Below are 26,099 nucleotides of genomic sequence, written 5' to 3' on the forward strand. Positions count from 1 at the left end.
AGCATCTGCCTTCGGCTCAGGTCATGATTCCAGCGTTTTGGGATCAAGCTCCACATTGGGCTCCCGGCTCAGTGGGGAATCTGCTTTTCCCTCTCCTTCTGCCCATCCCCCTGCTAGCGCGCTCTCTCTCTCTCTCAAATAAATAAATGAAATCTAAAAAATAAAATAAAATAAAAATGACTCACAAAACAATCTCTAAATGTTCATCTAAGGAACATAGAATCTTGGTGAAGCCATCCAACAGAATTCTATACAAACACATACATATACATACATGTACATATGTGTGTGTATGATTACTGGAAGATGGAATGATATTCATAATGCACTAATAAATGAAAGAAAGGTTATAAAATATCATGCAGTATATGATGACCACTTACGATGAGGATACACACATAAAATTGAGAAGATATTCATTAAAATATTAACAATGGTTATGACATTCCAAGTGTTTTTTATTTTCTCTTAATTCTAAATCTTCAATAAACTTTTACAAAAGCAATGAACATAACCCCTTAAAAAAATAAATAACTTCCAAGGAAGGGAGACAGTAGCCAATATTTTATGTGCAGAGCAAATGACTATCTCCCCAGGCACACAATACACCCAATCATTCCATCCTCATATCCCAAGACAGGGACAAGAACAGATAAGGATGGACAGAATGCCTAGTCTCACACCCCATGATAGCCCTGTGCCCTAGCATCTGGCTTGGAAAACACTGGATTTGAACAGCCCAGGGCCATGTAGGAAAAATGAGAAGGGATCTCTTCACTTGCACAACCCTCTCCACATTAGCAAGATGGCAGCTCAAAAAAGGTATGGAGGGAAGAGTAAGAACTATCTGCAATGCAAACATAAAAATAAAAGTAAATGTATGCCAATGTATGCAAAATAGTACAAACCCCATGGAGAGCAATCTACCATATTAATACAAATTATAAATACATTTATCTTTTAATCCAACAATACCATCTGGGAATTTGTCCAACCTTGTACATATGAAGAAGCACTGTTTACAATAGCAAAAATGTGGAGACAAAAAAAATGTCCATGAATATGGGGACTGGTTAAGTAAACATAGTACATTCACAGTGGAAAACCCTGAGGCTCTAATATATATATACATACATACATACACACACACACTTGCATGCATGCATATAAATAAGGAAATACTCTATGCCCTAATTAGGAAAGTGAGGAGGATATACTGTAAAATGAAAAAAGCAAAATGCAGAGCAGTATACAGAGTATGCTACCCTTTGTACAAAAACAGAGAAGAAAAATATATACTTGTATTAATTGTATCTGCACACAAGAAATTAATAAAAGCAGGATACTTAAGTAGGCAGAGAAGGAGGGTGACAAGGACGGGAGCAAGCCTTTTTAATTTGTACCTTGTTATATTGGTTGGCTTTGAGAACCATGTAAACATAGCACCCATGCCAAACAAAATATCAACACTACCACCAATAACAATAACAACAATAATAATAATAGTGTTTAAAAGGCTTGCCAAAAAAGCCTGGGTAAGAGGGAGGTTTGCCACCCACAGAGTGAGGATCCCTGGAGCTGAGTAATCTGTCACACAGGGATTCTCTTCTACTTCCCTGGAAGGAGAGAGGAAACCATTTACACACCACCTACACAGGCTGTGTTTTCTGAATATGTTATCTCGTTTAATATTCAAATTAACCCTCATAGGTATGACCAGGTTCATTTCTGCAAACAAGCAAATGGTGGTAAATAAGTAAATGGCAAGGCATTAGGTAACTTGCCCAAAGTCACAGGGCTATGACTGGAATTCATGCTCTTACCTGCTGAAACTCTCAAAGGAAAATATTTAAGTCTCAGTAAAAATAAAAATCCTCTAAGTCAGCCATTCACCCATAACCATACTCCCTTCTACAGTTTTTCCTCTAATATTCTGCTTTCTAGGTTTTGTGAATAAGTGTTTGGTAAATAAAGCAAACATTCTACACTAACAAAAGGATGGTCTATATTTTCCACTTACTGAGCACCAAAAAAGTTAATTACAGATAATGTCATCAGATGCATTTTTCCTTCACTGGGGATGAACGATGGAAATGCGTGCAAAATCTCCAAATAATGAACCTCGGAGGAACCACAGATCATCTTTTGCAATATGACCAAAATAATGCTTACCACGGAGGGAGGGAGGGATGGAGGGAGGGAGGAAAGAAAGAACAACTAACAGCTATTGGGCACTTACATATACTGGTCAGCATTCTAAGTGTTTGAATTTAGGACTCACTTAATTCTCAAAGCAACCCTATGAAGTAGGTACTATTATTATCTTAGTTTTCCACATGAGTAAACTGAGACAGAAGAGTTAAATAACTTGCCCACAGAGACTGTCCTAACTCTACTGCCCACACGATTCCCCACCACATAATACTCTCCCCGTACAGCATTTCCAGTCTGCCACTGCAGATGAACCCGGGGACAGCCTTCCCTAGCAGATCAGTGAATGATTTATAATCCTATCTATTTAATTGTCTATGTTCTCTTATTCCAAGAGAAGGAGGCTTCAACTGACTGCCAAATGGATCGAAGAGATTTAAAAAAAGGTTTATAAGCCCTGATTTCAGAGGTTTGGGCTCCAGTCCAAGGCAGAAATAAAACGGAAAGGCAAGAGAGGAGAGCTGCGCTTCTTACTCGAGCCCCTATCAGCAAGTGTTAAGAGAGGGATAAACTAAGCAACACGCCAATTCCCAAACTTTCCCTGAGTGTGAAATCCTTTATTCATAGGACCCCTTCAGGACAAACATACTCAGGGAAGCCCTGGACTAAAGGATGTCTAAAAGTTAAAAACTGGTCAAGCTTGGTGACTAACAGTCCATGAGAGAGGAGTCAAAAAAGCCCCAGGATCGGGCTTAGGGAACCAGTGAAGGTGACAGGAGACAAAGGTTAAGATAAAGGGCAGTTTCTAAAGGAAAAGATGAACTTAGTTTTGGTCCTGCTTGAGTCAGAGTTGTCTAAAAACCACCAGGTCACAAAGCAATTGAAACCAGGGTCTCAAAGAGAGATTTGTACTTCCAAGTTTATAGCATTATTTACAACAGCCAAAAGGTGTAAGGCAACCCTAGTGTCCGTCGACAGATGAATGGATAAATAAAATGTGGTAGATACATTCAATGGAATACTAATTCAGTTTTAAAAAGGTAGGAAATTCTGACACATGCTACAACAGGGATGAATCTTGACATTAGGCTGAGTGAAATAAGTCAATTACAAAAGGATAAAGACTGTACTGAAGGAGTTCCAGGCAGGCTGCCCTGAAATGTACCACTCTGGCATAGTGATTATTCTGATTTAAAGTTACTTAAGAAATGGCCAGTACAAGATGGACACTCTGACCCTCCTCTGTCCCCCTGGCAACAGGAAATACATTCCCCATGTGAAGGGTACACCCCCCCCTTTGCACCTACAGGACAGAAAGCATCCTTACTGCTAAAAATAGGAAATTCAGGGTGGAGAAGGCTATAGAAACGTAACTTGTTACTTCTTCATTAATTTGCTACCCCAAGCCCCGATTTTTTGACTTGTCAATTCTTCACAAATTCATTGTTTAAGGTATGAAAAGCTGCCTGCTTTGGTCACTTCTTTGAGTCTCATATTTTTATGAGTTCCCATATGTATAAATTAAATTTGTTTTTCTCCTGTTGATCTAGCTGATGTCAATTTAATTATTAGACCAGCCAAAGAACCTACAAGAAAGGAAAAATTTTCCACCTCTACAGCAGGATTCCACTCAGATCAGGTACCCAGAGTAGTCATATTCATAGAGACAGAAAGTAGAATGGTGGTGGCCAGGGGCTGGAAGAAGGGGAGAATGGGGGGGGTGGTGTACATTTAATTGGAAATGTATTTTCCATTTTGCAAGATGAAGAGAGTTCTGGAGACAAGTTGCACAACAACGTGAATGTACTTGATACTATTGAACTGTAACTTAAAAATGGCTAAGATGATAAATTTTATGTTGTGTATTTCACCATAATTAAAAACAAAAATTTTTTTTAAAATGCCAGTTCAGGATGTTATGGTAGACATATCTGTCTAGAAACCTCTCATCCCATTTGGTTCTGTTAAGACTAGTTCAGTGTCCTGCCTGACCCCCATCCATGACCCAGGCCTGACCAACCACTATCTGCCTCTGGGATCAAAGGGCGACTCAAGAGACATTCAAGGAGATCTGATGAATGGAAGCCGAAAGAATATCATCTTGAGGCAGCCAGTTGTTCTCTTTCAAGCTACTTGGAGAAAACCTTACTATGGCAAGAAATGAGACCAATGAGAGAAACAGGACTCCTAATGAAGGGATCATACCTTGATTATCAATGAAGTTCACGGATTCTACCCCTCCTCCTAAGAGGCTCTAGGTACATGGGCCAATAAACCCCAATATCTTGTTTTTTTGTTTAAGTCACCAGGAGAGAAGACAGAAATCCAAAAGAAAAGTAATCACGCTGAGCTATAAGTCCTTGAATAAGAATTTTCTCTCCATAGCTCATTTTGGAATTTTATCTGCAGTATCACATAACTTTAGTAGAACAGCAGTACACAATTCCATGATTTTGTGAGTACAATTTCAAATTTAACATAATCTTTCCAGTTGGTAAATATATCACTATGTTAGGCCAGAATGCTATTACATTTATGAAGAAAAAAATAATTTAAAAAAATCATCAAATCTACACTAAATTATATACAGGAGAAACACACAAAGCATAAAAGGTTTATATAGAAATAGACGAATTTAGAAGTATAAATGTTTCTAAATTACCTGAGGTATAGCATAGAAAAGAGTGCCAATATTATGACCTGAACCGGAGGCTTTTGATGGAACACACTAACACTGGTGTCAAAGAACAGGAAAGTAATAAACAGATAAAATCTCTCATCTTGCCTAAAGAACTTAAAGAACTTAACCCTTTACCAAGTCGTCAACTGAATGCTCCATTAACTACAGGTTCCCTTGGTTTGGTTTTCACTAATTATTGACACAGTTTAATTTTATCAAACACAAATCTAATAAAAAATGATTTTGGCTAGATAATGGCTCTCTTATAAGAACCAGGAGGCATGAAGAAAGGAGCAAATAAAGAGAAAAGAAATTAATATGGCGAGCATGGTGCTAGCTCGGCAGACTCTGACTTAAGCAAAGAGGCTATCTAAAAAGCTGTCATGCTAGGAGTTAATATCAAACCAGCTTCCCATGTAGAATCTGAAAGGCCTACAGCATAAGGCTGCACAGAAGTGCCTGAAGCAAAGATCCTGAAAGCGTACTATGCTCCCCAGGGAATGCAGTTAAAAGGTTGTTGTCACAAGTCTCTGCAGAAATAAACTAGCCTTGCTGATTTCACTGAAGCCTACCTGACCAATAAAATAACTTCAGAACACTGAGAATACTATCCATGTGAAATCTTTATAACCACTAATCAGTAAAAGCTCCATCCTCTGAAATTGCTTTTGGGTATCTATCTTTGTCATGAAAGATTAGCAGCCAGTAGTTTAATCATGGGGGGTGGCGGGGTGGGCGGGGGGAGAAGACCCTATTTTACTTGGAAGAGTTTTCAAGATTTACCACAACACACCTGGTAAACACAAAACGATAAAGCCTCTCTCTTCCACAAGATTATCTTCCAGTTATTTAAGGTGGCTTCCACCTCACACCTTCAAAGTAAATCTTGGAATGTGGCAGCCCAGAATGCTTACAGTACTATGGGGGAAATCTAACCATTGAAACACTGCTCAGGCATCCAAAGTCCCCAGAACCATATATTCAAACAAAGAACCTACAGAACTCGCTGTTCTAGAACACCCAACTGGGCAGATGTAAGATGTTTCCATTAGACTATAGCATATGCTTTTTAAATCATGGCATAAATAAGTATCCAAAATCTTAAAATGTGAAAAAAAATTCAGAAAACAATATCATTTGCAGTCTCCTAAGGAAGTAATCAGAAAATTACACAAAAATGGAGACACAAAGATGTTTTCAACAGGATTATTTACAGTAGGAAAAACAAACAATGTATGTTCTTCTTTAGAGAGTTAAATAAATGAACTTTCATTCATCCATACTATGAAAAACTATATACTATAAAAAGTTATGTCACTCCAACCAAAATTCATTACCACATGGGGATAAAACTATGAGGAATCACTTGGTTAAAAAAAAAAACAAAAAACAGATTACAAAACAGCATTATGTTTTATGATCTACTTGAAATTTTTTTAATTTATAGGTCCATTATTCATGAAACAATGTCTGAAATCATAAACACTAAAATATTAACAAAAATGTTTCTCTGAGTGATAGGTCTTGGAATTTTTATTTCTTAATTTTTCTAAAATTCAAGTACAGTATTTAACTTTTTTAAAATGCTAAATAAAATTTTAAAAGAAGAATCCAGAAGCCACAGCAAGTTTCAAATGATTGCCTTGGAAGCGCCAATATTAGGCTTACATCCTGACTTCTCTGAAAGTAAATAAAAGAATGGCTAAAAGTATTCTGTATGAAACTATACTTGTTGAACATAGACTGGATAAATTATCTGAAATGCCAAAATAACTCTTTAGAGAAACAACTAAAAATCCAAGTGCCTAGTGTCTATAGAAACTAAACATAATATGGATCAGTAAAGACTCCATAGAATATATATCTTTCTCGTATAAAATCAAATGGTTACAATTATTTTGAATTTGCAGGCTGTAGCTTTTTAATGACTTAAGAAAAAGTTCTGAAGAGGTTTAAAAATTTTTCTCTCCTCAGAGGCCCATGTCAAGGTGAGCAGACTATCTTACTTTGAGGCACCAGGTTTCAGCCATAAACACCTTGACTCAATTATTTCCTGAGGCTTCATTCACTCCCACAGTAAAAATATGGTGAGAGCTGGCCTCACGGCAAGAACAAGACAAGGACAGGTCATTCTGACCCAGTTATGTGATCAAGGCCTTGACTGTGACCAGAAGGCAGGAGGCATACAGACCAAGCCTCTAGGAGGCTCTGTGGAGCCAGGTGGCAACACAAGAGCCAGGGAGCTGCTGGACTTGAGCAGAATGCAATAGCGGGGAGGCATTACAGGCTGTGCTGTTCCCTCAGACCAGTCAAGAACAGTCAAGTGCAGCCCTGGGGCCCAATGGGAGAATCCAGGGCTTGGGTCTAGCTCACAATCACTTCACCTCTCTGAATCTTAGCTGCCTTAAGTCTCAAATGAAAGTTATACAGGAGAGCTCCTTTTTATCTGTAATGAGCTCTTAACACTTTGTTTTTTGCTGTTCTAATATTAACCGTTACCTCCATTAAGGTCTAACAGGCTGGGGTGTTTTGTAAAGTGTCTTTTCTTCTCATAAAAGGAACAACATAAAAAAGAAATGCCAGTCAAAATATCAAATTGGCCTTTCACAACACAAACTCATAGTCAGCATCTTATGATTAGCATTTATGTGTTCAATAATACTTACTAACCATCTGCTCGACCGCAGGCACAGCCCTGAACTAGGACTAAGGATAATCAAGAGGGACTTGGTCCCTAACCTCTGGAACTTCCAGTAAGGCAAGAGCCAAAGAGAGCAGCTTTATCTCTCTTCTCCCACAAAGCACTGCTCTTCACAATGTCCAATGTCCAATGGGTGGATCCTACAGAATCCCAATTTCTCTTAAATAATCTCTAAATCTTCTACCCACAAATACATCTTAAACTTCCCACAACTATTTCAACAAATGGGCATTTAGTTTCCTAAATTCTACATGTCAATACCTTCTGTATAATTTTATCACTCAATCACAACTCCAGCATGAGGCTGTATATTTTTTTCTTAAGTACGTTCCATGCTCTGCATGGAGTCCAGTGCGGGGCTTGACCTCATGACCCTGAGATGGAGACCTGAGCTGAGATCAAGAGTCGGACGCTTAACCGACTGTGCCACCCACGTGCCCCGAGGCTGTATTTTTAAAAAATACATTAAAATGGTGGCCCGCAGAGGTCTTGGGCAAGTCATGTGAATGCTCTGATCCTTAGTTTTCTCTGTTATAAAACCGGGGAAGTATCCCTGGGTGATTCCTATTTCTTCCAACTCTTACAATTATTATAAGATTTTCTGATCATTGTGTGCTGCAAACCTTTAAACAACACCAACTAGAAAATGTCTATAAACTTAGAACCCAATATGCTGGGATTCATGGCAGACCTGTCTCCACGATTCCTTAAAACCATTAGAGCTATCACTTCTAACCTGAGAAAAGTAAACAAGACTCCAAGCCAAGAAAGAACTTGTTTGACTGCTTTCCTTGCCTCCCAATTATCAAAGCAATATTCTCTTGTCTGGCTCCCAAATACCTTTATATGTCTCAATTCAGCCTAGCATAAGCAGTATTTTCATCTGATTGGTAACTGTGTGGCAATATTCCTCTTTCAAGGTTGCCTGACCCTTATTGCATTTTTTTTTTTACTGAACTATATCGAGCATACACAAGTATAAAAGTATAAAAAAACACTGATTTTTTTTTAAGAGGACTAAATAGGTCTCTTCATAGGGTTCCGAGTATTTGCCAAACACAATGGTCGTGTTGGGAATACAAAGGTCAGCCACAGATGAGAAGAGACAGCTAAACAAGTAAGTGCAATAATGTGCATAAATTCCAGAATGTGCCTAGTTCAGGAGTGACATATAAGCCTTTCAAGTGTATCAATGCAGGTAACACAAACAAATACACTGGTACTCTCTGGTTTATGAAAGGTTTTGCCTTTTTAAAATTCATTCCCAGTTGGGTGTCTGAAATTTAAAGCACATTCTCCCCCAACACACACTGCTATAAATGTGGTTAGGTTTCCAAGCCAACACACAAAAGACCAATACATAAAGTATATGAAACAACATACATCTGCCCTGCAAAGAGCGCAGAAAACATTAGTGCAGCCAAAGAGAACTGTGAGTGATCCTGTCATCTTGAAAGCTGGAACTTAAGGGTAAGCAGAGTGGAGGTTAATAAGGGGTGCAGATGGAGTGGTAAGGAGGCGCCTGTCAGCTTTAAGGCAACTAATCTCAGGAATTTTGAGACCAAGGGCCAGGTAGACCTCACTTCGATCAAATCCAGGTTCCCCCACTTAAAAACTGGGTGCCTTCAAACATGTTATTCAGTCATTCTTAGCCTCAGTGTACCAATCTGAATGTCAATACACAATAAAGTAGTTTATACATTTTTTTATTTGCTTGAGACTATATAGCTTTCATCTTCTTTGGCTTTAAAGTACCTTTAACACATAGCTGGGTGTATCATTCATTGTCAGAAAATGTTCAGTTTCCACATAAAACAAAACCAGATTGGGGCACCTGGGTGGCTCAGTTGGTTAAGCGACTGCCTTTGTTTGGCTCAGGTCATGATCCTGGAGTCCCGGAATCGAGCCCCACATCGGGCTCCCTGCTCAGCGGGGAGTCTGCTTCTCCCTCTGACCTTCCCCGCCTCATGTTCTCAGTCTCTCTCTTTCTCTCTCTCTCTCAAATAAATAAGATCTTTAAAAAAACAGATTTTTTAAATGTCTAGACAAGAAATGTACAAGGAAGAGGACTGAGAGTATATGAGGACAGGAGAGCCTGAATTAAAACTAAGTCACTAAGAAGGGACAGAAGATAGGGGGAAAAGACAAATGTGTAATGTACAGGACATATCAGAGTCCTCCTGGTAAGAGAAGATATGAGAGGGAATTCCAAGGAATTTCCAGGGACTTAGGGGCTGTCTACACAATGAGGGGAAGACAGGAGGGATCATAAATAATAGTGGCAAGCCCTGATGGGGTGCTGGTATACATGTACACACGTGCATGCATGTGCATGTGTGCTCATGTAATCCTCACAACCTAAAAAGTACATATTATTATCCTCCATTTTACAGAGGAGGAAACCAAGACAAAAGAGACTGAAGAACTTGCCCAGGATCACTCAGCCAGTACAATAAAGCAGAATTCAAACCCACAGACTCTAGTTCCAGATCTGGAAGTCTGAGCCACTATGTTATACTGATGCTTTTGTAGCAGTGGGAAGTCAGCCATTTGCATAAGGGGGTTTCCTGCATCAGAAGTTCATAACTTCAGTAATAGCTATCAATAAAGTTCCCACTTAAAAATATCTAAACATTACAGAATCATTTACAGATTCCCTGGCAATGAATTTTCCCACTCCCTGCGGTGGGAGCGGGTAACTAACATTTATTGAATGCTGCTGAATCCTGCTGAATCCCAGGCACCATCTGAAGCTATTCCATATATTCTACCTCATTTAACCGTCACAAAACCACCTCTGCGATAGGCACTATTAAATCCATCTTACAGCTGAGAAAACCTGAGGACCAATTATGAGCCCAAAGCCACAGAGCCAGCAAGTGGCAGAGGACAGCCTCAGACCCAGTCCTTCCTGGTTCCAAGTCCAGGCTGCTTTTCACAACACATCTGGTATACTCAGATCCAAACACTGTAAACATGGGACATGTTATCTAATAACCAGGTAATAAAAAGTAACAGTAAACCACGTTTGATTTATACTGTCAAAAATGTTTCACAAGTACTGAACTCTGTTTAGGACAGCTAAATGAACCCAGTCACCTGTTTTACCCCTTTGCCCTCACAAAAACCAATCCTTTCAGATCCTCTTTATTACCTAGCCATCTAACAACACCAGATACAACAATACAGGTGCACGAGGCACTTCTCTGAGAACCAAAATTGCTTCAGAAGGATTATGCTGTAAGACAGAAGAGAAACAAGTTCCATAGCTTTAAATGCCTAAGTCAGAAAAAACAAAGAGGCAAGAGACAAGACGGTAAAAAGGGTGCTTTCAGAGAAGGGTTTTCCAGTTACACCTTGGTAAAGCTGGGGGTAGTGGAGAAAGAGGAGATAGGACGTTTGTTTTTGTTTTTGTTTTTAATGCAAGAGAGCTTCAGATGTGAATTTCAGCTCTGCCATTTATTAGCTTCGTTTGCTCATCTGGAAAATGATGCCGTTAAGATCCAACTCTCTGGCTGTTAAAAGATGAAGTACCAAACGCAGAGCACATATAAAAGCTGACACACAGAAGTTTCCTACTCTTGAGTCTCATCCTCTTGCCCCCCTCCTTCCTATTTGCAAAGATGTGCTACACACCACAAGCCTGGGACACACACCCGGCCCCCAGCTACCATCTTGATGCCCCCTCAGGATGCATACACTAAGGGGCTAGTATTTATTATTTATACTCCTATCGCCAAAAAAGTTGAGGCTACCTATATAAATATAAAAGACACATACAACAGAACCATTCATTAAAGCAAGGACTTAATACATGTGACATGTGATCTGGTGGGATACTGAGGCAGGGAGACTATTGTAAGAAAAATGGATAGCAACCTAAAGCAAGCAAATAACTTGGCCCTGAACTTTCTGGCAAGGCAATGTTACAAATTAAAAAGCACTCTTTTCTTTTTTTTATAAAAGGAAACATAGCAATTCCTGAAGAGGAATATCAGTAATTTGCCTGAATTTATTTATCTAAGGAATTGATAGGACCAAGAATACAACCAAAGTCTTCCAAAATACCGGATCTTTCACGAAACTATACCTCTTTATATAAGACTCAAGGATTTAATCTGAGCAAATTTCCATCAGCAAAACATTCCCATTTACAATGTCTACAAATTGTATATATCTACACAGGACTTAGCATTTACCCAATAAAGACCCAAGTGCCTACAGTGAAAGGCGGTATGACAGTGAATGAGACCATTCCTGGCCTCAAGGACCTTGGGACAGTACAGTGGGAGCCAGCTTACGAAAGAATTGAGGCATAAGGCAGAACACGATGCCCTAGAAAAGAGGACTGCATACCACCGGAGCACTACATGTATATGTACCTCTTGTTGGGTAGGAGGGGTAAGGATCAGGGACATGTGAAAGGGCCTTGAAAGGTACAGAATTTTGGCAGATGGAGAGCACTAGCCATGGCAAAGTGCATTAGAAAAGAAGAAGAGTGCAAAAAAAAAAAAAAAAAAAAACAGAAGAAATGTTTAAGGCCTGAATGCAAAACAGTAAAAAATCTAATTTGGCACAATGCAGATGGGGAGAAATGGGAGAAGCAGCTGAAAAGTTGAGGTCTTACCATGAGGAGCCCTGAATGCCACACTAAGGTGGAGTTTAGACTGTTTTCTGTACACAATAGGGACTGACGAAGGCTTATGGTCAGGACGATTCTATGACCTGAATCCAGCTGCAAGATGATTAAATGTCTGTGTGGAGGACAGACTGGAGGGAAAGGGCTGGAGGCAGGGAGAGTACATTAGAGATTGCTGGGATCACCCTGGTAGAAGAAAGCTAGGTCAGAGGCAGGGAGTGGTGAGCAGGCAAAGGTGCAAATACTGGGAGGAAGTACTGAGAGCGCTGGGTGGACTACGGGGGTGGGATCTGCGGGCTGGGGAAAAACGAAAGGGCAGAAGTCAAGATGAGTCTAAGGCAGGAGTCGGCAAACTTTGGCCTACGCACCAAATCCAGCCTGTCTTCTATTTTGTACAGCTAAGAAGCTGTACAAATTTTTACATTTTTAAGTGGTTGGGAAAAAAATAGTATTTTGTGACAAGTGAAAATTCAAATTTCAGGGTCCATACATAAAATTTTATTGGAACACAGCCACATTCATTGGTTTATATACTGTCTACATTTGCTTTAGATCTAAAAAAGAATTGTGTAGTTATGACAAAGGCGGCCTGGCCCTCAATGCTGAAAATATTTACTGTCTTTTCCTTCACGGAAAAAGTTTTCTGACCACTCATCTAAGAGGTTTTGAGGGTGGTGAACAGGGATGGTATTAAGAGGAACAGAGAAATCTTCCATTGGTATGGTGGGGTCAGAGAGATACCAATTTTGAAGCAGTTAAACGGGAGGTATCAATAAAAAAGCCAGGTAAGGAAGCCCAGCAGGAAATGGAAGGACCATCCCCCCATGGGGCCTGGGCATCTGCTACTTCCCCTGCCTGGTACACTCTTCCTCCAGATCACCACATTGCCTGGCTCCTACTCATTATTCAGGCCTGAACTCCAATGTCACTGTCCCGGAGGAAGCCCCTCTCCCATCCATTTAAGCATTCTCTACCCATTACCTTATTTTCTTTATTGCACTTACCACCACCCAAAATTAATCTTTTTTATGGACAAGGTGTAACATCTTAAAAGGCTGGCTCTTTAAGGAGAGGCCTTGCCTCTTGTTTCCTAAAGTATCCCCAGTACCTTGAATCATGCCTAAAGCTGCTCGACAACTGGAGTTCAAGTGAAAGCAAGTCATCTGCACGGTTTTAGGAACAAAATGAGACTTGCCATTTGCAGCAGCTTAGGGAAAAGTCTTCACTAGGGGAAAAGGAGAGATGAGAGGAAGAGAAGAGAGGAAGACACAGAAAGGAAGGAAAGAGGTATTGTGTTTCAGAAGCCAGACAGCAGTGGGCCTGTGGGGCATCCTTTAGGAAGGACGTGTTTAAGAGCATCAAAAGAGTAGCAAGGGGTGGGGGAGGGTCCTTCTTTTTTGTTTTCAAGTCCCAAAATGTCACTGCCCTGTTTTAAAGCCTTCAATTTCCCCTTTTATATTATAAGGCCCAAAGTAATATGGCCCATAAGGCCCTACCTGATCAGTTTCCTGCCTGCCTCCCCAGCCTGCATCTTTGTCCTCTGCTCCAGCCGCAGTGCTGGTTCCACCCCAAAGGACCCCAGGTCCTTTGCACATACTATTTCCTTTGGCTGGAAAAACCTCATCTTCCTCTTAGCCTGGCTAGCTCTCACCCTTCAGATTTCAATGTTTAAAAATATATATATCACAGAGACCCCCCTCTTCGTACTGCCTTCAACCTCTATAGCAAACTAAGACATCTCTCTTGGTACTTAGCATAATTATAACAAATAGCTGGATAATTGTTGGATTATTGTGTTTTCCACTAGAAAGGAAGCTTCCTGAGGGCAGGAATCAGGTCTTGCTTTCACATAATACATAATTTACAAGTAATTGTTAAATAAAGGAATAAACATGAAAACCTGAAAGCATTTTTATCTCAGCCAGTTTGTGCATCTCTAGTGGCCTACTTCCTAAATCCACATCAAGTGGGCTTACAATTTACATTCTAGCCGGTTGGCTTTCTCTGACCTCCCCCTCCCACTTTTAACCAACCTGAGTGAAATGTCATTCTAACCAAGTAAAATGATGGGATTCTTTGGAGATACCACCATATATCAAATGATTTTTCCAATTAGAAAACTAATATACAGTTATTAGCAGACCTACCTAGTTGTACAGAATGGCTTTAACCAAAAAAAAAAAAACAAAAACAAAAAAAACAACCAGAATATTAAATTTAGGTATTATGCATCTAACTTCTTTAAGTCTGTTTTGTGAATCAGCCCTAAAATGGGTTTGCAGGTATACAGTAAAAGATCCACTGCATCTCTTTATTATATAAATCACACCTGTCTGCCTCCCTGTGCAATCTTGTTTCATAACAGAATTTTTTACTAGGAAAATATACATTTGGCAGATTGTTTTCTCATTTTTTTACTGTGTCTTTTCTCTTACCATAAATAAAAGATTTTAAATTCTACTAATTGAAAAAAAAAATCGCTATGAATTACAGCCTTGCTACAGCTTGAGCAAATTAACTGTGCAAATAACTCTGCAGACATAATTGTGTTTAATTGAATGAATGGCTGTCAGTTCTAATAGCTGTAAGCCCTTTAAATCACTATTAAAAACAAGAGTTGCATTAATTACAAATTGTTCTTACCTATTTCTGCCTTATATATACATTCAAACTTGTCTTAGTTACCCAATATACCTGAAAATGATAAACCTAAATTTATTTTTTAAATACCTACAGGTCAACCTATTCATCATTTGAGATGGGCTTCCCTTCCACAAATACAAAGTAGGGAGCTTTACTGTCTTTATCCTTCTCAAATGGGAAGACAAGGAAAAGATACAGCTAACTTCTGTGCTATCAAAAAACATGGGATGAAAAGATCAAACTCTTTTCCAACCACCTGGCAACTGTTGTTCTTGAGAATATAAATGCAACATAAACATCACTGAGAAGAACTAAAGGCATACTAAAATTTGATTTTAAAATATGATTAGGAGGAAGGGCCAACTTTTTGTATAATTTATATTTTGGGTAAACCCTGCTTTTGGAAAGCACATATATGGAAATAGAAACTGATAAAACAGCATTCAGGAGAAACTCAATATATATTTTAGAGTTCCTTTAAACTCTTATAATTGCTTAAACAGCAAAACTCCCTAACACATCATCTGACTTATAAGATTTTTAACGTCCACACAACTCTGAAGACACCATTTTACAAACGGGTATGCCTGTGTTTCTGCCACTTCCTAAGTAAACTGAATCAGTGAGAGCAACACAGAACCTTTATATTGACTTTCCCAGAAAGTCTAATACATTCCTACCAAATTATATACCTTGCATGACCTTTAAAGTTAAATTAAAGGCACCTTTGTTTCTCATTTTTCCTTAAAAATATGGCAGAACCTAATGTATTATCACCTTTGATGCTGTCTACATAATAAACTCCTCTAGATTTGAGAAACTACCTACTTTAAGTGTCTAAACTTTTTTGATTTAACCATTTCTAAGTGAAGCCTTTGTATGTATGAATGTATCAGCTACTCTGTTTTGCATTTAATGGGTCACACTTCCTACCACCTTAAATAATTCTGAATACAATTTGAGCTCCAAAGTATATTCACCAATAAAAAAATAAAAATAAAAAAATAAAGTTAACAAATGTTTAGTTTATACCATGTGCCTGGCACCATTCCAAAATCCTCAGGGATAGTCATTCAATCCTCAAAACAATCTTACAGGTAGGAACCATGTTTACTTTCATTTTATTGATAAGGAAACAAGCTTAAGTTGCCCACATTACCACCGCTAGGATCAAAACAAGCAGCCTGGCTCCTGAGCCACCAAAAACACAGATTATGAAAAACAAGGCTAAAACATAATAACTCAGTTTTCTATCTCGAGGTGCGATAAATTGACCTGATTTAGTCTTTCCCAGCTGGATTCAAGTTATTCTGGCCTTTTGCACAGATAGCCACAGCTCTTCCTTCTAGCCTGCAGAGGCAGCCTCCTCTCACAGATCACTCCTAAGAGTAACTCTTTCCCTGAAGAATTAAAGCACCTCCTGCGAGCAGATTCCTCACTGGCTTCTCATTCTGAAGAAAACCTCTTCTTTGAGCTTGTCCTGCTGCAATCCTGACAGCAGCTTCTTACTCCACCCCCACCCACCACCTGCACACCTCCCAACAGCCCAACCCCTAGAGGTGCCCTTTTCTGCTAGAGACAGACCTGTCTCCCCTGCCCTTTTCCAGTATCCTCCACAACTTGGCCTCTTCTTAATGGCTTCGTCATCATTAGCAACACCAATTACCATCCTGTGTTGTGACGGTGACAACTCCAACTCGCTAGGGTATTTACAATGGCATGTGCCCCTCCACTAAATGGCACCACCCAGGCTGTTTCACTTTTTGAGTTATGGTTCTGCTTTTCATTCTGCTTCTCACTCACTTCCAAGATAAAAATTAACACTGCCTGTCTCAGAGAATGTGCCTTCTTGGATTCATCCTCTTAATAACTCCTGTCTCTTATGTTTGTAGTTAATCTCCTGCTGACTTGAAAACCAGTTAGATGGACTGTCAACAAACCCTTTATAAATTATCAGCAAGTCAAAGTAGGTTTTCCTCCACTATAAGGAAAGCACATATGGATTCCATGACATCTCTTGTGGCTCGAAACATTTCCTGCCTCCTAGCAGTCTTCTGGATAGTTGATAAGTGGTGGATAAGTAAGAAATATTTTCTGTGATAGGGAGGAGGAAAAGATAACGGTCGATTGAAGCTGACCCTTTCAGTGTTTCCAGTTGTTCCATTTGTTAATGATGTTATATACTTGAGCTCAAGAACTATGAATGGTTCCCCATTTATTCAACACAAGCTACAGCCCCTGACCTCACACTGCTCACAGACTTGCAGACAGTCTCAGTCTTCATAATCTGGCCCCATCCTGCATGTCCAGCCTCACCTCCTTCTGCTGCCTCCCAGTATTCTGCTCTAATCACATGGCTGCCCCAAGTCTGTCACCCACACCACGTACCTGCCCACCTTTGTGCCTTTGCTCATGCTCTATCTCTTCCTAGATTCCCTTCCCACCCCTAGAAAGAGAACTCTACTTACTCCTCAAGGCCCAACTCTAGTGAAACCTCTTCAAAACAGCAGTGGACAGGGCTTCGAGCAAGGTTTAGCTTTCCTCAAGGCTCCCAGCACTCTTAATTCCAATCTCTACTACAGTATCACCCACACTGTGTTACAGTTACACACAAATATAAACTGTCTTACCCATCTGCCAGAAATTAGTAGGTACTGAAGAGATGTTTGCTTATACAGAGCCAATTAATCTATAACAATAAAAAATGGGGGAAAGGGAGGAAGCTAGTTCTTAGCCCTCAGACTTTAAAGGAGTGCCATGATAGTTCCTAGGAAACATCTACATTCAGAAAGTAGGACTTACTTTTTTGCATGTGTAAAATCTACAACTGAGAAACCCTGAATGAACAGCTCCAAGGTCCTTCCACTAGACTATAAACTCTGAAGGCCAAGGATTTTTGCATGTTTTGTTCTGTTTATTCACGCCCTGAGATTCATAGCAGGGGCTCAATAAGTATTTACTGAATGAATAAAGAAATGAACAAAGTGTTGAGTGAATATTACTGTAAAGTAAACTTGGTTACCACAGATTAAAAATATCCCAACGAAGACCAGCTCTGTCTTTTGGCTAGACTTAAAGAAATGTTCCTTTTTCTCCTAAAGCAGGCCTTGCCTCAGGACTGGGCAATGTATTCACAGAGCACCAAGGAAAAATGTGTGCCTGCTGTCAGCTGCGAAGAATCACAGATCATAAGACCTTAGAAGTAAATATATCATGGAAATGAACTTAACGTTTCATGCTCTTGTTGCCAAAAAAACTGGTGTACTTCAGAGGGAAGAATAGTCACAGGGATAGTTTCCTGCCCCTGAAACCCGGTCACGTCAACATGGCAGCTGTTTCAAACTCCATGTCACCATTGGGTTTTTGAGACAGGAAGCCATAGTGGCACACCTAGCCGAGTACAGAGGAGAGCAAGACACAGAGAGGAAACAACATGCTGAATGAGAACACGGCCTGGAGGTTAGCCCACAGAGTATAAAAACAATGAACCAATTTCTCTAATGTCTCCTATAATGTAATTTACCTGTACATGGTAATTATCCAAAAAAAAAAAAAAAAAGAGAGAGAAAATGAAAGGCATAGAAAGAGATAGTACCTTCTCTGGTCACCAGCTGCTCCCCCTTTGTCCATCCATTCTTCCAATTTTAAGGACTCTTATAGAAAAGAAATTGGAAAGGACTTGATTGTCTTTAAACAGGAAAGGGAGTAAATCATGGATGACTTTTCTCCTTTACTTTCCTCAATTTTCTGATTTTTCTACAGTGAGTGTTCCCTCTTGTTAGACTGAGAAAATAATCCTTATGTTCAAAGACACAGCAGAGCTGAAAAGTTTATGTTGTAATAAGAAAACTATATTAAAAAAGTCCTTTACCCAAAAAAATTAATAACAAAGAATTCAATAATACCAAACCATCCAATCTTTTCACTCAATAACCTTAACCTCTTTGCTCAACTACTGGTATATCTAACAACTTATTTATTTAAAATGTGTTTTCATAACAATTATAATTTGTGGGGCACTTCAGGTACCATGTGTTATTTAACTGATTTTCCCCAACAACTTTCTGAAATGGTGAATACTTTGATTTCCATGCTACAGAGGAGGAAAATTGGGAACTGAGGGGAAGCTATTTGCTATGACAGAAGCCCTTATCTTCTTGTTCCCCACCTGGCATTCCGAAACAGAATTTTTCAACCCCAGTGCTACTGACTTTTGAGCCAGGTTATTCTTTGTTGTATGGGGCTGCCCCATGCATTATAGGATGTTTAGCAACATCCTTGGCCTCTACCCACTGGAAGCCAGTAACCCTGCCTCCTCCCCCGCCACCAACCCCCTAAGTTATAACAACCAAAAATGTCTCCAGAAACTGCAAATATCTCTTTGGACACAAAATCATACTCAGTTGAGAAATACTGGTCTAAAAGAATCCAAGAGGTTCTTTATGGCACCTCTACTCTATGACAAGGCTCCATATGTCACTGAGCCACAAGAAATCACAAAGCATCAGATGCTGCTCGCTCAGGGACATTGAGTTAACCAATTTCCCCTTCACTTCAAACAATTTTTTAAAATGTGGAAATGAACAAGAAAAATTTCCTTGTACAAATATTCACATCTCAGATGCTAAGTTTTCTAAAAGCATACTATCTCATTATAACACAATAAGGAAATACATACTAAAAATATATAAAATATGTGTGTATTTAGGGAAAAAAACACCAGAGGAGTTAGAAAACACAGATCTTGGTCTTTGCTAATAAACCTTATTAACTCAGTTATACATTAGTGTTCCCACTATGAAAGTGAATATAAACCTACACGTCCTCAATACTTGCTTCAGCTGGGTTTCTGTCCAAATATAATGTATGACCTAAAGCTATCCAGAAGAAACTGAGTGATAACTCTGAAAGATTACTACAATTTGTGGTCTGCAGTTGAAACCAATAGTGTTTCTGAACCCAGAATCTAAACTGGCAGACCTAACAATCTGATTTAAAAGCACACAGTTTAAGTTTCTTCATGCCATTTAATCCGAGTCTCTGTTCCTGCAAAAGCAACTCCACCCTCAAAATTCCTTATTTTTACCAGCTTTTTAATAAATGCCTGAATTGAAAAAATTCTGCAACCTAATTCACCTTACTACCTTAATCTGTAAAGGATGAATAACAAATGAGCAGAAAGATAATCACAAGTATAGCATTAACCAAACTGATACAAGACTGCTTAAATTATAGCAAATTGAAATGTAATTATATAAGTTATATTTTGGGAAATGTTTGAATTATTTTATCTATATGTGTATAATTTATTTACCTTCTATCATTTCCCAATGGTTATAATTAGTATATTGTGGAATCAGGAATCAATGTGGAATGTGTCACACTGAAATCCTCAGATTTAAAAACACATTTTTGCAGCTATTTAGAGAAATTAAGATACAGTGAAAGTGCCTAGTTAATATGATATGCAGACTTAAGAAGAGGTGATTATTCCTATTCATAATATCCACAATCGCTCAATATGATTACTTACCCCTTTAAATATGATCTGGACCTATAAACAGGAGCCATTTTTCTCCATAATACACAGTATATTGGACCCCAAATGACTGGTACCCTCATGGTCTCCATTAACCTTCACCACAAAGTACAAAAGAACACACTGATCCTTCAGTGAAAAGGACTCCCTGGTCTTAGAAAACATCAGAGCCACCAAAAGCAAAAGCGAGAAACAGCACAAAATGGGGTTTTGGAAAGGGAGGAACAAAGATTTAATCAATATAAAATGCTCATCTTAAAAAAATGTTTGCACTGTGTATATGCCCATGATTTGAATTTGCCAAAAGACTCCACGATAACATCTAGTTCTTTCTGCATTCTACTCATCACTTAACTATACAAGGTTTTTAATGCGTTCCTCCCTGAAAGCAATGACAATTTTACGCAGCTGTGAACTCCTGCTGTGAGAGTAAAACCCTATGACTCGTAAAAAGAAAAAAAAAAGTTAACAGCATGTATTCAGCCAGGGGCAGAAGCTCACAGCCACGTATTAAAAGAAGTGGCAGGGTCCTCTTCCCAACGGACACACAGGAATTCACAGAGAATATAGTTTTTTTTAAAATGCAACCACCTGCCAATAATCACACCTTTTATCTAGTCTCCCTAAAGAAGTTCCTTGGTAAACAGACATCCAAGGAGCCTACATCCCTGGAACCTTGGGATGTGACTTGAGAGGGGTGTTTACTAGCCCTGCTAAAGCGACGTCTCCCTTTGATGCTTGGCGACCACGCGTGGATGGGGTCTGACGAGTAAGACAGAAGGCCAGAGATCAGCCCCAGTTTCAGCTAATCAGTCCCATTACAGTAGGATTCACACTTCCCCCGGTGGCTCTCTCTCACTGTTCCTCTTCCAGGGCCCTCTCGCCCAGGATGCGTCTTTCACCCTTCTCGCTGGCTGCCTAGGGCCAGGGTCCCAAAAGAACATAAAAGGGGAGTGGGCGTTTCCTGAGTCCACAGACGCCCCCCTTCTAGCCCCAAACATGCCCCAAACCCCAGAAACTTTCCTTCGCTGAGATGGCAAAGGAGGAAAGCGACGAAGACCCTCGGCCTCCGTCCTGAGGCGAAAGAAAACCTCCTCCCGCCCCTCCAACGACAGTTCTGCCAGACAGCTGGCGGTCAAGTTCTCGGTGCAAGAGCGAGGGACGTCAGACCTCAAGCCCGCGCCTGTATCTCAGGGTGGTATAAACAGGATGTCAGCGCGATCCAGGCTTGTTTATGAAAACTTGGTGTGTGCTCTGGGGGAGGGGGCGGCGAGCCTTAACCTTCCCCCCTATTCCGGCGTGGGGCCCCCGTCCCCCAACCTCCCAGCCACCAGCCGGCTCTGCTTGGCTGGAAATCCCCCGCTTCCCCGCCCGCGCCCACACGCCCCCAGCCCGCCCGGGTCCCCGGTCCAGCGCCGCGCTCGCTGAGGGGCCGGGGGTGCGCGGCTCGCGAGGACAGAGAGCAGCGGCCGCGGAGCCCGCCAGCGCTAGGCTCCGCGCCCCTCGCCCGGCCGTCCGCGGCCGCCACAGTCTTCTCCACCTCCCCTCCGCGACACTCACCACTTCCGTGTGCGCCTGGGCCGACGGGGTGCTCCGGGTCGCGGCGCAGGTCCTGCTGCCTACTCGCTCAGCAGCCAGCCCCGCAGAGCCCCGGCGTGCGCGCGCCCGGGGCTGAGGAGGGGGCGCGGGACAGGCGACCAGGGCTGGGGCGCAGGCCCGCGCTGTCTGCGGCTGCCAGCTACTCCCCCGCCGCCGCGGCCTGCGCTCCTCGACGCTCCCGCCCCGCCCCGCAGCTGGCTCCGCCTCCCAGGCCGAAGCCGGTTCTGCCTCCTCGTTACGTCATGAACGGCAGCCCAGGAAAGAGGGGGCGGAGGCCGCGATGGAGGCGTGGGCTCTGCCGCAGTGCAGCGCCTTCAGTCTTCCCGCCCGGTCCCTATCTGGCTTCGCTCATGCCCCCCACCCTTTATTCGCTTCTTTACCGCGTCTTCTGGAAACACCAGTCTAGGAACGAGAGGTCTGCCAGAGCAGACAGTAAAATTGTCCGGTTTTGGCTATAGGTTGATCCCTCCTAAGTTTGGGGTGCCCTCCACCACATGTACGTGAACCACGATGCCTTTATCACAGTCCTCTGCCCTTTGTCGGGATAGAATAAGAGGTGAGCTGTGTAGCTCCTGGACATGGTCAGGCTTCTGCTGTTCAGGTCACTGTGGACTGAAGCTGCCCCAGCTGCCCTGATTTCGCAAATCCTGCTGGAGGGCTCACGGTAACTTGGAGGGTTACTGTGACTTACCTCATATTGAGCAAGAAGTGCCGGTGTGGTACCTAGTGAGTGAAGAGAGTATTTGATTCTAGAGTTGTGGATATTAGGTCTGACTCCCACCATTCACCACCTGAGATACCCTAAACAACTTGGGGCTTATTCATAAAAGTTGAGGGACAGCCTAAAAGATCTCCAAAGTGCCTTCTGGAAGGATGTAGAAGAATTCAGAGAAGACAGGAGAATCAAGCAGGAAGGGTCGTGGCCCAGTTGCCTCCACTTGTGGGTGTTTGTGTGCATGTGCTACCTCACCTGCTTCTCAGGGCTGTTCCATCATATTCTTCACCTGTTAAATTGGGATAATACCTTCCTTATGGGGATTATGCTGAAGGTGAACAAAGATAATGCAGGCCTGACACACGTGGTGGGTTTGGTAAATCATTTTATTGAGCTGGGCCTTAAAGAACAAGTTGGGAGTGAATGAATGGAGACAGAAACATGAAACAGCCACATTTCAGGGAAGGCAAAGAATAAAGATCAAGGAAATTCAGGACAGGAGCAATGACCCCCATTGTACTCAAGAATGAATCTGACTGCTATATAAATGGAATAAGGAGAAAGGGCCTTGGTTGAGTGTATTTCCCTATATTGGGCATTGCATTAAGTGCTGAAGATTCTGGGAAAAAAGACCCAATTAATGACCTCTGGTGCTCACACTGGAGTGGGATAACAGGTGAGTGTTCAGTGTGATTCATGCTCTGCTAAAACTGGTCACAGAGGAGAATTACCCAACCTAGCCTGAACAAATTAGGAAGAAAAGAAGAAACTACAAGCAGCAGATAAATCACAGGAGCCCAGGCAGGGATCATGGCATATTCAGGCAGTAATACATATATGCGGTGTGGCTGGGGAATAAGATGAGAGTTACGCACAAATCTTGCCTGAAAGACATTGTGTGTTCTTTTTTTTTTTTTTAAGATTTTATTTATTTATTTGACAGAGAGAGACACAGCAAGAGAGGGAACACAAGCAGGGGGAGTGGGAGAGGGAGAAGCAGGCTTCCCACAGAGCGGGGAGCCCGGTGCAGGGCTCGATCCCAGGACCCTGAGATCATGACCTGAGCCGAAGGTAGACACTTAACGACTGAGCCACCCAGGCACCCCGACATTGTGTGTTCTTGAGGTATTTAAGCAGGTTTTTATTTTACAAGAATCACCCTAGGGCAGACATTCTCAACCCCAGTACTATTGACATTTGGGGCCAGAAAATTCTTTGTTATGGGATGCTTCCTGTGTATTGCAGGATGTTTAGCAGCATCTCTGTCCTCTAACCACTAGATGCCAATAGCAATACCCCTCGCTTCTCCTCCATGCCTCCCAGCCCCTCACTCACCTCCTGGCACAGTTATGACAACCAAAAATGTCCTCAGACATTGCCAAATGTCCCTGGGGGACAAAAACCACCCCTGTTGAGAACCACTAATGTAAAAATAAGGTGGACGATGGATCAGAGGACAAAATTAATGTCCATAGCATTGTAGAGCTGCAGGCTACAAATGATAGATCAATATTTAAAGCAGTGGACTAGGAAGGGATAAACATGAAAGTGTCAAAGCCTGAAGAGGTAGAACAGACTGCATGGTAACTGATTCAGATGTGGGCGTTGAGGTAGAAGGAAGAGCCTTACCTGACCAAAATTTTCCAAATTAGTTGACTAAGAACAACACCAACTAAACTGAATAAGGAATTCAATTTTACGTTTGAGAATAGAAAAAAAATTGGAGAGTCACCCTATAAGGAACATAATGAGAGAGAGAACAGTATAAAAGGAGGACTACACATATCTCCTTCTAATACATAACATGTAGCATAAAACCTGCAAGCCTGCTACAAATATTCACCTAAATTGAACTAAACCAAATACAATGAAGCAGAAACCTCTTATCAGGGAAATTCTCAAAAAACAACCCCATCCAACCAGCAATCATACACATGGGTTTCCCACATAAATCTTCAACAAAAAAGTATTTGCTCACCAGTCTATTTCTCTGGAAAAGATTAGATTACAATGGGGAAATAGATTCAAACAATAAAGTTTGCCTTAAAAAGTTGTACTGAACAAAACTAAAATACCATTGTACAGATCATGAAATTCAATTACAAAGACTTGGAAACTAGAGAAGAGAGATAAAAATCACTGTAATTTTGTAACCCTAATCTAAATGTTTACCATATTATATATTTTCTTCCAGTTCTTTTTCACTAGGCATATTTTTAATTTAAGTATAATCATGGTGTGCCTGTAATTTTATAAGTTGTTCCTTAAATCTATTTTATGAGCATTTTTCCATGTTACTACAAAAGTCTTTATAACTAATAAATTTCTTCATGCAAATAAATAATAATTAAATATATACTATTTAAGCAATTATCTTAGGAGAGATTCACAGAAATGGAACTATTGAGTTAACTGGACTGCATATTTTTAGATTCCTGATTCATAGATTCATATTGGCAAGTCACTTTCCAGGAAGTTCCCAAAAATTTACACCGCTCTGAAAAATGTACACAATGTCAGGTTCTGCAACAATGAACATTATCATTTTTTTTTAAGATTTTATTTATTTGAGAGAGTGAGCGAGAGAGAGCACAAGTGGGACAAGGGAGAGGGAGCCTGCCTCGGGATTCAATCCCAGAACCCCAGGGTCATGACCTGAGCCAAAGGCAGACACTTAATCAGCTGAGCTACCCAGGCCCCCCAAACATTATCATTTTATAATGGTTTACATCTTTGGGGCACCTGGCTGGCTCAGATGGTAGAGCATGCAACTCTTGATCTTGGGGTTGTGAGTTTGAACCCCACATTGCATGTAGAGCCTACTTAAAATTTAAAGGGGCACCTGGGTGGATCAGTAGGTTAAGTGTCCGCCTTTGGCTCAGGTCATAATCTCAGGGTACTGGGATTGAGCCACACACTGGGCTCCCTGCTAGGTGGGGAGACTGCTTCTCCCTCTCTCTCTACCTGCTGCTCCCCCTGGTTGTACTCTCTCTCTGTCAAATAAATAAATGAAATATTTAAAATAAATAAATAGGGTGGGGGGATGGGTTAGCCTGGTGATGGGTATTAAAGAGGGCACGTATTGAATGGAGCACTGGGTGTTATATGCAAACAATGAGTCATGGAACACTACATCAAAAACTAATGATGTAATGTATGGTGATTAACATAACATAATAAAATTTTTAAAAAATTAAAAACAAATAAATAAAAATTTAAAAATTACTTAATTAAAATAAAATAATTCATATCTTTAATGTTTTTAAAACATATTTTTTGCTTTAATTTTGAATTTCCATGATTATTAAAGAGATTAATAATTCCATGTGCTTTCTCACTAATTTTTATTTTTCATTTTTCTTTTAATTTATCAATGTGTGTCCATGGAATAGGTAGGGAAAATGCTGTTTTCATTCTTTGCCTGCTACCTAC

The 26,099-nt window shown here is 40.7% G+C and overlaps 1 protein-coding gene across 1 annotated transcript in view; it reads right to left on the bottom strand.

Annotated features, from left to right (window-relative positions):
• The window catches only part of JAK1 (Janus kinase 1), a 124,255-nt gene extending 102,114 nt beyond the window's left edge, over positions 1–22,141 (bottom strand). The window contains exon 1 of the mRNA XM_027569823.2: positions 21,914–22,141. The gene's annotated coding sequence lies outside the window, so the exon portion shown is untranslated. The remainder of the gene's footprint in view (positions 1–21,913) is intronic.
• Positions 22,142–26,099: the final 3,958 nt, after the last annotated feature.

The sequence above is a fragment of the Zalophus californianus genome, chromosome 4, assembly GCF_009762305.2.
Source record: "Zalophus californianus isolate mZalCal1 chromosome 4, mZalCal1.pri.v2, whole genome shotgun sequence".
Taxonomy (NCBI): domain Eukaryota; kingdom Metazoa; phylum Chordata; class Mammalia; order Carnivora; family Otariidae; genus Zalophus; species Zalophus californianus.